Source organism: Rutidosis leptorrhynchoides, chromosome 1 (assembly GCF_046630445.1).
Source record: "Rutidosis leptorrhynchoides isolate AG116_Rl617_1_P2 chromosome 1, CSIRO_AGI_Rlap_v1, whole genome shotgun sequence".
Lineage (NCBI taxonomy): Eukaryota > Viridiplantae > Streptophyta > Magnoliopsida > Asterales > Asteraceae > Rutidosis > Rutidosis leptorrhynchoides.
In genome coordinates, this window is record NC_092333.1 from 4,368,114 (window position 1) to 4,379,338 (window position 11,225).

Genomic DNA, 11,225 nt, shown 5'->3' on the forward strand with positions numbered 1-11,225 from the left:
TTTATTTCTTATATGATTAAAATCAGAATTCTTTTCATAATGTTTTTTGATTATTTGATATTTGATTCAACATGATTCATCCTCAAGAATGATGAAATTATCAGTATAGCGTCAAGATGAAACCTTTTCAAGAATAACATAGATGTTGAATTGAATGTATTTAACGACTTGAAATTACATCAATCGTATATGAATATTTCTGATCATGTGGATACTAGTGTTGATTTTTTTATTATACGTGGTTGATATTTTTCTTTAATACCCATAGATGTTGGGACTGATGAAAAGACTGTTGAGTTCTTGTCGTGGGACATTTATAGGCATCTTTGCACCTTTTCTGGTGCATTTTTTTTCTAACTTCGTTTTATATATTTATTTCCTTCTTGAATGATATCTTCTTTTTTGGGTTTATTTGATATTTTTATTTTATTTCAGTTGTTGGAAATTTGTGTGGATTCTGCACTTGCTTTATGAATATGTCCCAGTTTGGACCCGATTTATTGTTTTTGGTTGCACTCCACAGTGGGAGTGATTTGTTTTTGTAGCGCTTCGAGGCCTTGTTCTATCTTTCCTTTCATTGGTTGTACATATGTTTCCTGCAAATACTAGTGCAGAGACAACACCAGGTGATGACTGGATTTTTCATTGATTCAAATACCATTGTTGTAGCCTTGTAGGAAAACAGGTAATGATTGTTTTTGATATACATATATCTAGATGTATATATATATACTGTCAATCGTAACTGTAGCATATATAAGTTGATCATCCTTTTTTGTTCTGCCCGGTTGCTGCTGCAAGGTTCTGCATCTAAAATGTTGTGAAAAGTAGGTTATGCCTTTCGATGCTTTGTAGCCGTATAAAAATTCAAGATATAAATATCCTGGTAATAATGAGCGCGCCCTATCAAGTATCAATTCTGTCATATGTTTACTGTAAGCTTTTGGAATGGTCGATATTCACTTGAAAACCGTACCTTATTTAATTTTTGCAGTTTCTTAGTTTTATTATCTTGGTGTTAGATGATTCTGATCACGATTTTCATGTGATATCTAATGAGAAATGAAGAATGGACGAAAATGGTGTAAATGAACTAACCTTTTATTTTCTTTACAAGCTCTCTTCTTGCACTTTTAAGTTGTCTAAATTTAATTACCTCACATCTGAAAAATAGTTTAGACATTGTTTTTGTTAAATGCATATTCTTCTCACTTTTAGTATCAAGTGGACCCGGGACATTATTATGCACATTTACTAGATATTCCAAAGTTGGCTTTATTTGCATTTTGCAGTTCCAATACAGCAAAATAATGGTTTCATACATGCCAAGATCTTTGCTGGATTCAAGAAAATCAGACCAGCGGTATGCTCATTCTTTTTAGAAGTAATTAGTGGTCTGCCAATTTGCTACATTTGTAATCTTGTTACTATATCCAGCCATCGAGGCTTCTTACTGCTAGTCTAGGCATCCCAATGCTTCCATAAAGTACAAATTCGAAAGGTATCAGGTATATATGCATGTTCCGCAACATATTAAAAATGAGGAGCAGCGTTGTTGTATTTTATCCTCTATCCCTTATGATATTTCCATGATTCCATGCAGCTTCGAGATTAGAAGCTTCTCATACCTTTATAATAATGAAGAACGTTCTATACTTTCTCTTCAATGTGATATAATTATTGTGAAGAACTTTCTACCAAAGTTGAGTAGGTGAACATTATTGAATAAGGGGAATATTATTGAATCGGTGGTTGTAGATTGAAGATGTCTTCAGGTACTAGTCAAACTATTGTGGTGTCTGAATATATACTCTTCTCCAAATGGCTTAACTATAGTTTCTTAAAATCCAGATCACAAGACAGTAGTACAACAGATGAGAATGAATAGCCCGATTATCAAAACGATAAAGGGCAATTGGGCTTAGAAGAAACATCAAGTTATTCCAGTTTTGAACAAGATCGGGAACTGGATCAGAATGACTAGAGGCTGAAGAACAGATATACGCAGGTTAGTTTTTATCCTTTTTTATTTTAATTTTTCACAACTTGCAAGATACGTAGTATTCTTTTGGATAGAGGCTAATAAAAGGAGACTCCAAGGCACTTCGCTGAGCATGTGTGTCAATTGCTATGACCAACACGGATACAGAACCAGACTGATCCCAGATGCTCTTGTACCATCTATAAATCGAATACTAACCTGTGTGTATTTGATCCAGGTAATGAGAACAAGATCTCTAAGCTGGTGGCCACCTTGTGTTGAGTGACACTGGAGTGCGTATCCAAGATACGTTAACTTTATCCATGTAAACCATATCTAAGATACACTAGATCGATCAGTATTTGACAACCATGTTTAGGAGGACTTACATATTCTGGTAAGTCGTGACATCTTATTGGATCATGACATATCAAAAGGTCATCATTCAAACATATATAAACTCACATTATACCTACTCTCTCTACACTGATATTTATTTGAGAATCGAGAATTTTGATAATCGTATAGATTTTAGATATACTCTAGGGGATGATGTATATAGTATAATGATATTTTTGGTGAATCTGCGTGTAGCAACTCGTTGCTTTGAGAATCCAAAGAGATTATTGTAACAATAATATATGCAATGCCTCAATATACTTGCTCTTATCAGCCTATCCTTCCCGCCCAAGTTCGTTGAATATCAGAAGTTGTAGTGCTGGAACATCAAATGGTGAAAAGGTTTGTCAATCTTACCTATTTCATAACTCTGTTCAGCTATATTGTGATACAAAATACTAGCTACACTATAGTAACCCTGTTTTGGCCTGAGACCAACATGGGTATCTTTCTTTGCGTAGGTTAAGATCTTCAGGACAACCTTATTTTGCTTATCATCCTGGTCTTCTAAAGGATACTTTAGCTTATCATGGATGTGCCCCGAGGTTTTCAAGGTTAGTGAATTAAAACTTGTTTGTAATGTTATGCTTCTCATTCTCTTTGCTAGGTGAAGCATCAAACAAAAGTTGAAGACATTCAAAAATATTTTTTCCAGCTCTCGCCCCTTGCTATATATATTTTCTTATCAAAAAGACTTTTATAGTAAAAACTTCGGTAAAAGCATTATATTAATGCCCACGTCGGATATATTATAAAATTTGGATATACTTAAATAAAGCTAGTAGTATGGGCGTGGCCACTGGCTATGGGCTATCCACCGACAATACGAATCTACTTAGCAGGTTCTGAAAGACTTGGTAGTCAATGTGTGATGATCTTTCTTTCACCCATCAATCTGACTTCTGGGGGACAAAGCTCACAGGCTGCTGTGGGATGCCCTTCATTACCTTCTTTCCAGGGTTCGACGATGATTTGGTGGTGGTGTGTGGGTGTGTGTGTGTTGGGGGGGGGGGGGGGGGGGGGGTCTGGATGGCCATATTTTTCAAGCTTTTGGTCATGGGACATCGGCTCTATGAGATGCCATCTTCACAAACTTATCGACCTGATAGGTGAATATTATTCTTGATACTTCTACATGATATCTGTAATGTAATTACATGTTTATCATATGGTTTTATTATTATTAGAAGTATAAATAATGTTCCTTCTATGAATGTTGAATTATATGTTAAAATCCTAGTAATTATTGTAGCAGTAAGAAAGTTACTGAACCGTGTAAGCACTTCGTAGGTTTCTGTTTCCCAAAAACAGAATTGGGGTAATTCACTTATATTTTATGTATTTTGCCGAGTTGGAAATTTGGGTGGGTTGGGTAATGGGTCATTAAGGTTTATATTTGTCTGTTCGGGTTGGATCAGATTTACCCGAAAAAGTACTTATCCAAATTATTTCTTCAAAATTTGTAGTACTTCAGCATTAATTTAATCTTATAATAATCTGTTTTACAAATATTTTCTGCATATAGGATACATTTTTGGGGATTCCCAACCAATTTCTTTCAAGACACTGTCTATTCAGTTTACTCATCTGACCTGTCAGAGATATACACAAAACTTAGACCGAACCATTAATATGTAAATGGGTTGAAGTTGCCACCCATAGTTTGTAGAGTTATCAACAAAGCTTGGTGTATGCAAAATGTCCTCTTATATTTGCTACTATAATATATGCTTGCTTAAATAACATGTGTTTCTGTTATGTTATCAACAAAGCTTGGTGTATGCAAAATGTCCTCTTTTTTCTTGCTAATCTGTTCAACAGCACCCAAGACGATCTTTATTACCCAAACAGAAATTGGATCCTGACATTACGTAAATATCTGAACAATAGCCTTGGAGAGGAGGGACGCAAGAGACCGTTTCTTTGATACAAAGCCAATCACATTCCTTTCACATCCAACCCCATAATGCTCTTTTATCAGGGTTTTCTTATGATTTCTATTTTAAATTGCGGCTTTATCTTAATTACCTTACTATTTGCCTGTGTAAGTTCATTATTTCTTTTATAGTTTTAAAATCGTGTAGTAACTATTATTTATCAATCAAGTTATAAACCGTATTGCAGTTTGTAGACGAAGTGTGTCATCAGATTGTTGAAGTATTTGTATTCTGCAGGTACAGTCCATCAATTTTAATCATTCTTTATGATGCAATATAAAGGTTATTGTTCGTATGTGCTGCCTTAACTAGTACCAAATGATTGTTATAGTCTTATATATAGACTGTGCTCATCTGTGTTATACTGCTTCTGCCTAGATAAGCATTGCTTGGATATCTTCACCCTTTCTCATTTGATTCAGAAGTTCACTTATTCTGAAATTTGGTGCAGTGGTATGTTATTAAAAACACTTTTGTATGCTTTTAATCAATTTCGTAGAAATTTATCCCACTTTTATATCTATGTATATAAAACATGATAGTTTTAACGTATTTAACAAAGTTTAAAGTCTCTGTCTGACTGGCTCTTCTATGATACTTTCCAAACAAAACAGGATAAAAGAAGACCCATCTTCCAACTGTATATGCCGGCCAAATATTTTAACTAAAGTAGGACGAAAACGACATTAACTTCATTACTAATGTGAGCTGAAGCTGTACTGCCGATGCAAGGTTATTAATTTTTTTTATAGTTTTGTGTTCTTATATCCTTCAGTTAGCTTGTTCATTTACTTTAGGAGACGCTCAATGGAATCATTTGAGGCTTCTACATCTTCATCAACTTCTAAACCATTAAAACGAGGGTGGACATTTGATGTTTATCTAAGTTTCAGAGGGGAAGACACTCGAAACAATTTTGTAGATCATCTTTATGGAAATCTATTTCAGAAAGGAATACGAGCGTTTAAAGATGATGAGATGCTTGGCGGTGGGAAACCTATCTCTAAAGAACTTGTAAAGGCCATTGAAGACTCGCGGGTTGCGGTGGTTGTTTTCTCTAAAAATTATGCAAACTCATCATGGTGCTTGGATGAGCTGGCCAAAATCATGGAATGTTATGATCAGATGGGACAGAAGGTGATTCCGGTGTTTTACCATGTCGATCCTTCCGATGTACGAGGACAGAAACGAGACTTCGCTATTGCTTTTCAACAATTCGTTGACAAGTTTAGTAAGGAGATGGATAAAGTGATTGCATGGAGAAGAGCTTTAACTGCAGCTGCCAATTTATCTGGTTACCATATCTCGCCACTCAGCGGGTTAGTTCATATTTTGTGGATCAGTTACTAACCAACACTTTAACTACTATTGCTCGACCAGTTTATATACACTCATGGGTCCAATAAGATGTCTAATACACTTGATATTTCTAAATGAAGAATCAAATTAATTTGACTACTCCTAATGATGATATATTTTCAATACTTGTTACTAATTAAGTAGTTTCTTTTTGGGGTAACTTGCTAACATTGCTCTTACATCTACAGCGGTGAATATGCAATTATCAACAAGATAATTGAGGAAATCTTAGGCGATGTTAAATCTATTGGTATGAAGGATAATTTAGTCGGTATGGAGTCTCACATGGATGCGTTAAATTCGTTATTGATCATAGAAGCAACAGAAGAAATGCGCATGATAGGAATACTTGGAATGGGAGGGATCGGTAAAACAACAATTGCCCAAGCATTGTTCAGACGAATTTCTTATAAGTTTCATGGTAGCTGCTTCGTTAAAGACGTTAGACAGAATAGTTCTAGCGATAAAGGTATATGTACCTTACAAGAAAAGATTCTAAATGATATTCTAGGGGCTCGTCATGGGTTTAGCATTCAGGATCCCGAGGATGGAGCTGACATAATGCAAGAAAGATTTTGTAATAAAAAGGTTCTTCTTATTCTCGATGATGTGAAGGATGTGAAACAATTAGAGTTGTTGGCCGGGACACATGAGTGGTTTGGTCCCGGAAGCAGAATCATTATAACCACCAGAGACGAGCATTTATTATCAGATGCGGATGATATTTACAAACCCGGCCTTCTACGTATGGACCAAGCTGTTGAGCTCTTCAGTTGGCATGCATTTCGGAAGAAGAACCCTCCAAATGAGTTCAGGGAACTTTCAAATTATGCAATATGTTACACTGGTCGTCTTCCTCTCGCCTTGAAAGTCTTAGGGTCCTTCTTTCGTGGAAGACAAGCAGATGTTTGGGGAAGTGCTTTAGATAGGCTTGCCAAAATACCAGATACTGAGATTTTTGAGAAACTAAAAGTTAGTTTTGATGATCTAAATGTATCTGAGCAAAATATATTTTTAGATATTGCATGTTTCTTCAAAGGTGAAGAAGTAAAAGACGTGACTAGAAGACTTGAAAGCCTAGGTTTGGATGCAGTGATAGGTATTAGCGTTCTTATTGAAAAATGTCTTGTGACCGTTTCAAAAGAAAAATTAGGCATGCATGATCTCATTCAAGATATGGGTTGGAAAATTGTTCGTGAGAGTGCCCCGTATAGCAGGCTATGGCAACTCGAAGAGATCCGTGAGGTGATATACAAAAACAGGGTAATATAACTCTCTTTTACTTGGTTACAATTTAAGATATGGGTTGGCAAATTGTTTTACATATGCATATGCATATACATATACATATACATATTACATATACATATTACATATACAATACATTTACATATACATATACCTATACCTATACAATCAAAAGTTTAAATGATAACCAAAAAAAGGTACAGAACTACGAGAACTATCAAATTATATGGATTTTCACATGTGAGTAGATTGAAACACATATGAACTATCAAATTACATGAACTACGAGAATATATGAATGTTGATTGAGAGTAAGATTGAATAAAAAATATTTTTTTAAAAAAATTTATAATTTAACTATACAATCAAATATATAAAATTTATCGTTCACGTGTGCAGATATGTTTGTGAACATGCGAAAATTTAATATAATTTACAATTTAACATGTAATTTGTAGTTTTGAACATTTGTTTGTTAATGATATGACCATTAAATAACATTTATATGTAATTTGTTGAACGTAAATGCATAGAAACCATGTAATTAGAAGATTCTCGCAGTTCTGTACCTCTTTCTGGTTCTTGTTTGAACCTGCCCCTACATATACGTATACACGTACACACGCGTATGCGTATGGGTATAAAAACAGGAAAATTAATCTAAGTTTCATTCTTTGTCCAGGAACTAGAAGCCATTGAAGCCATTGTGGAACCATGGTCAGGCCGGGATATGGGTTTTAGTGTTGATGTGTTTGAAAGTATGAAGAATATAAGGCTACTTCATGTTTACCTTAAATTCACTTCAAGTGAACCTACCGTTTTCCCTGAAGACTTACGATGGTTATATTGGAATCAATACCCATACTATTCTCTTCGACTCGCAGACATGCCTAAGCTTGTTGGTCTTGAAATGTACTACAGCAAAATTGGATATTTATGGAAGGGACAAACGGTACATATATACCATATATCCTACTCGTATTCTATTTTAAGTAACCTTGATTAATTTTCACTTTAAAATTTTTGTTTTTGTAATCAGAATATGCAGAACTTGAGATTCATTCACCTTGAAGCTTGTTGCAATCTAAGAAGGTTTCCAGATCTGTCAGGGGCACCAAATATCGAAGGGTTAATTCTAACAAAATGTGATATGTTGGTGGATGTTGACGAGTCTCTTGGATATCTTAATAGGCTTGTTTACTTAGACCTGAGTTGTTGCCGGAATCTTAGGTTTCTACCGTCCAGAATCGAGATGGAATCTTTGGAAACACTAACTCTTTTCGAGTGTACATCCCTTGAACGACTACCAGAATTCTCCCAATGTATGGTTAAACTATCCAATATAGACCTACGCTTGTGTAGAAAATTAGAAGAACTACCGTTATCCGTTAAATATCTTTCTAATCTAGGTGTTTTGAACCTCCGTTCATGTGGAAGTTTAAAGAGCATTTCAAATTCTATCTGCTAGCTAAAGTGTCTCAAGAGCCTCTATCTTGATGATTGTTGGAAACCTCTTAAGTTGCCGAGTGAGTTGAAATTATTAAATGAGCTTCACTTACGAAACGCAAAGTCCTCCAATTTTTCTAAGTTGACAAATTTGTGCTTCTTGAAAAAGTTAGATCTCAGTGGGAACCCAATTACAGATGAAGACTTCCCTAAACATTTTTATGAATTTTCGTCATTGGAAGAATTACATCTAAGTGACAACGAGGAATTAAACGAATTACCTGCAAGCATTTCCCACCTTTCTCGTCTGAAATACCTTGATATGAAAAGATGTCGCCGACTTCGAAGTTTGAATGGGCTCCCGTCAGGTATACAAGTATTGGAGGCAGATGATTGCATTTCACTAGAAAAGATCGAAAATTTATCAGAAGATCATGAGTGCTTATATAAGATATCGCTCGTTGGCTGCCAAAAACTCTTAAATGATGAAAAAAATAAACAATTTCTTGACATCTTATTGAAGCAGTCTTTCCTTCAAGTGAGAAATTTATATTTATATCTATCTGAACTAATTATCCTAATTATCTTTAAAAATGGACCTATATACATATATATACGATTGCTGCATTTTATTCTTGAATACAGAAAGCAGCAGATGTGGACTGCTGTATAAATATAAGTATTCCTGGAAGCAAGATTCCAAGTTGGTTTAATGAACAACGGGCAGGGCGGAAAATAGCAATGAAGTTACCTCCCAAATGGCAAACTCAAATCAAGGGGTTTGCTATATGTGGGTCCTTCGTAGGAGGTTTTCGTCCTGAGATATCCTTCAGATTTGAAGATGATGAAATGTTCGTTTCGGAAAACAAGAACGTGAATGAGAATGAAACCGAGAACGAGGACAAAAATCTGTGGATTTGCTATGTACCATTCAGTTTATTTACGAAGATGGCGCATGATGATAATGATGATTTTAAACATGAGAATTGGTCTCATATTAATGAATGTAATCTTGTCACTGAAGTATCATGGGGATATACAAACATTGCAAGATGTGGAGCACAAGTTGTGTACAAAGAAGATATCCAACAAACTAAGCCTCCATCCATCTCTTTTTCTTCTTCTGCTTATAACTGGAACTGGAATCTTACAAAATGGTACACCGGTACTATCAATTGTTGTTGATAACTGCAATGTATTTCTTAGTAATAGATATAGATATTGGGTGTTTTAGTCAGAAGGCATGCAAAAAATGTATGAGGACATTCAAGGGAAAACTGCAATAATTTTTGTTAATTTGTTATATATATATATATATATATATATATATATATATATATATATATATATATATATATATATATATATATTCAAGGGAAAACTGCAATAATTTTTGTTAATTTGTTATATATATATATATATATATATATATATATATATATATATATATATATATATATATATATATAGTGGTAGGATCAAGAGGGAAGTAACCAAGCGGGGGGAAGCAAAAACTTTTTTTTTTTTTTTCGTTTTTTGAAAAAACTTTGTTCACTAACATTATAGATGAGATGAAAATATGAACATTTAGTAGACACTTTTTGATAAATGTTTTTATTTTGGCGGGAAAACGCTCGAAGAAGTAATATATAACAATTATCGTGTTTTTCGAGCGTATATTGAGGTTTTAGCTATTGGGGTTTAGATATTAGGGTTTATAGGGTTTAGATATTAGGGTTTAGAAATTTAGGGTTTAGGGTTTAGATTTAGGGTTTAAATTTAGGATTTAGATTGAGTTTTTAACACGAACGGTTTAGAGTTTAGGGTTTGGTGTTTTGGGTTTATGGAATAAACCCAAAACACCAAACCCTAAACCCTAAACTCTAAATCGGGCTAAATTTTACTTCACAAAACATGAAAAAAAAACGTTCATATTCTTCACGAACAATATTATCTTGAATGTTATTTTTTAAGATCGTTTTCCCGCCTAAATAATAACATTTATCACGAAGTGTCTCTTCTAAATGTTCATATTTTCGTGTGATCTTGATGCCGGAAAAAAAAATTCCAAAAAAAAAACGAAAAAAAAATAATAATTTTGCTTTCCCCCGCTTCCCCCCGATTGGTTACTTCCTCATTGATCCTGCCCCTATATATATATATATATATATATATATATATATATATATATAAGAATTTTGAAAATATGTAGATGCCTAGCTGTTTACTTGAAACAGTCATTTTGGTTTTTCTTAGCTGTTTTGTGTGTTATGATTGTCCACACTGGTTATTTTAAGTATTGATGTCTTGTAGACATGTGTTGTAGGTTGTTTAGAATTTCACTCTTTTAGAATGTTTTGTGTGTTTTTCATTTCGCGTTTTCAGTTTTAAGATTCACGTTTCATTTTTTGATTTTGAATTTCACTTTTCAGTTTCATGTTTTCTGTTTTGATTTCGCTTTTTAGATTTTAAATGTCGCATTTCATTTCTGAGATTCATGTCTCGGTTTTTATTTCTACATTTTAGTTTTTGGTTTAACGTTTCAGCTTTCTGTTCCAGCTTTTGATTTCACATTTCATTTTTAAGTTTGGTGTTTCAGCTTTTAGTTTTTAGTTTCACGTTTTAGTTTCTCGAAATTGAAACGCGAAACAGTAAACTAAAAACTATATCGCGAATCTAAAAACTTAGAACTAAAATGTGAAACAAAAGACTACAACTTTCGTGGAGTCATTAACTTTATGAGTTAGTTATATTATTATGATTATTGTTCAAAACTTTTCTTATTACTTTTTTATTAAATCAATAAATTATTTTTTAATCAAAAATGAAAACAACAATGATTCGGGATTTTAAAT

General features: G+C 33.8%; 1 pseudogene; it reads left to right on the forward strand.

Moving 5' to 3' along the window:
- The first annotated feature begins 835 nt into the window (after nucleotides 1-835).
- On the forward strand, nucleotides 836-9,683 carry LOC139886387 (TMV resistance protein N-like; annotated as a pseudogene).
- The last annotated feature ends 1,542 nt before the right edge of the window (nucleotides 9,684-11,225 follow it).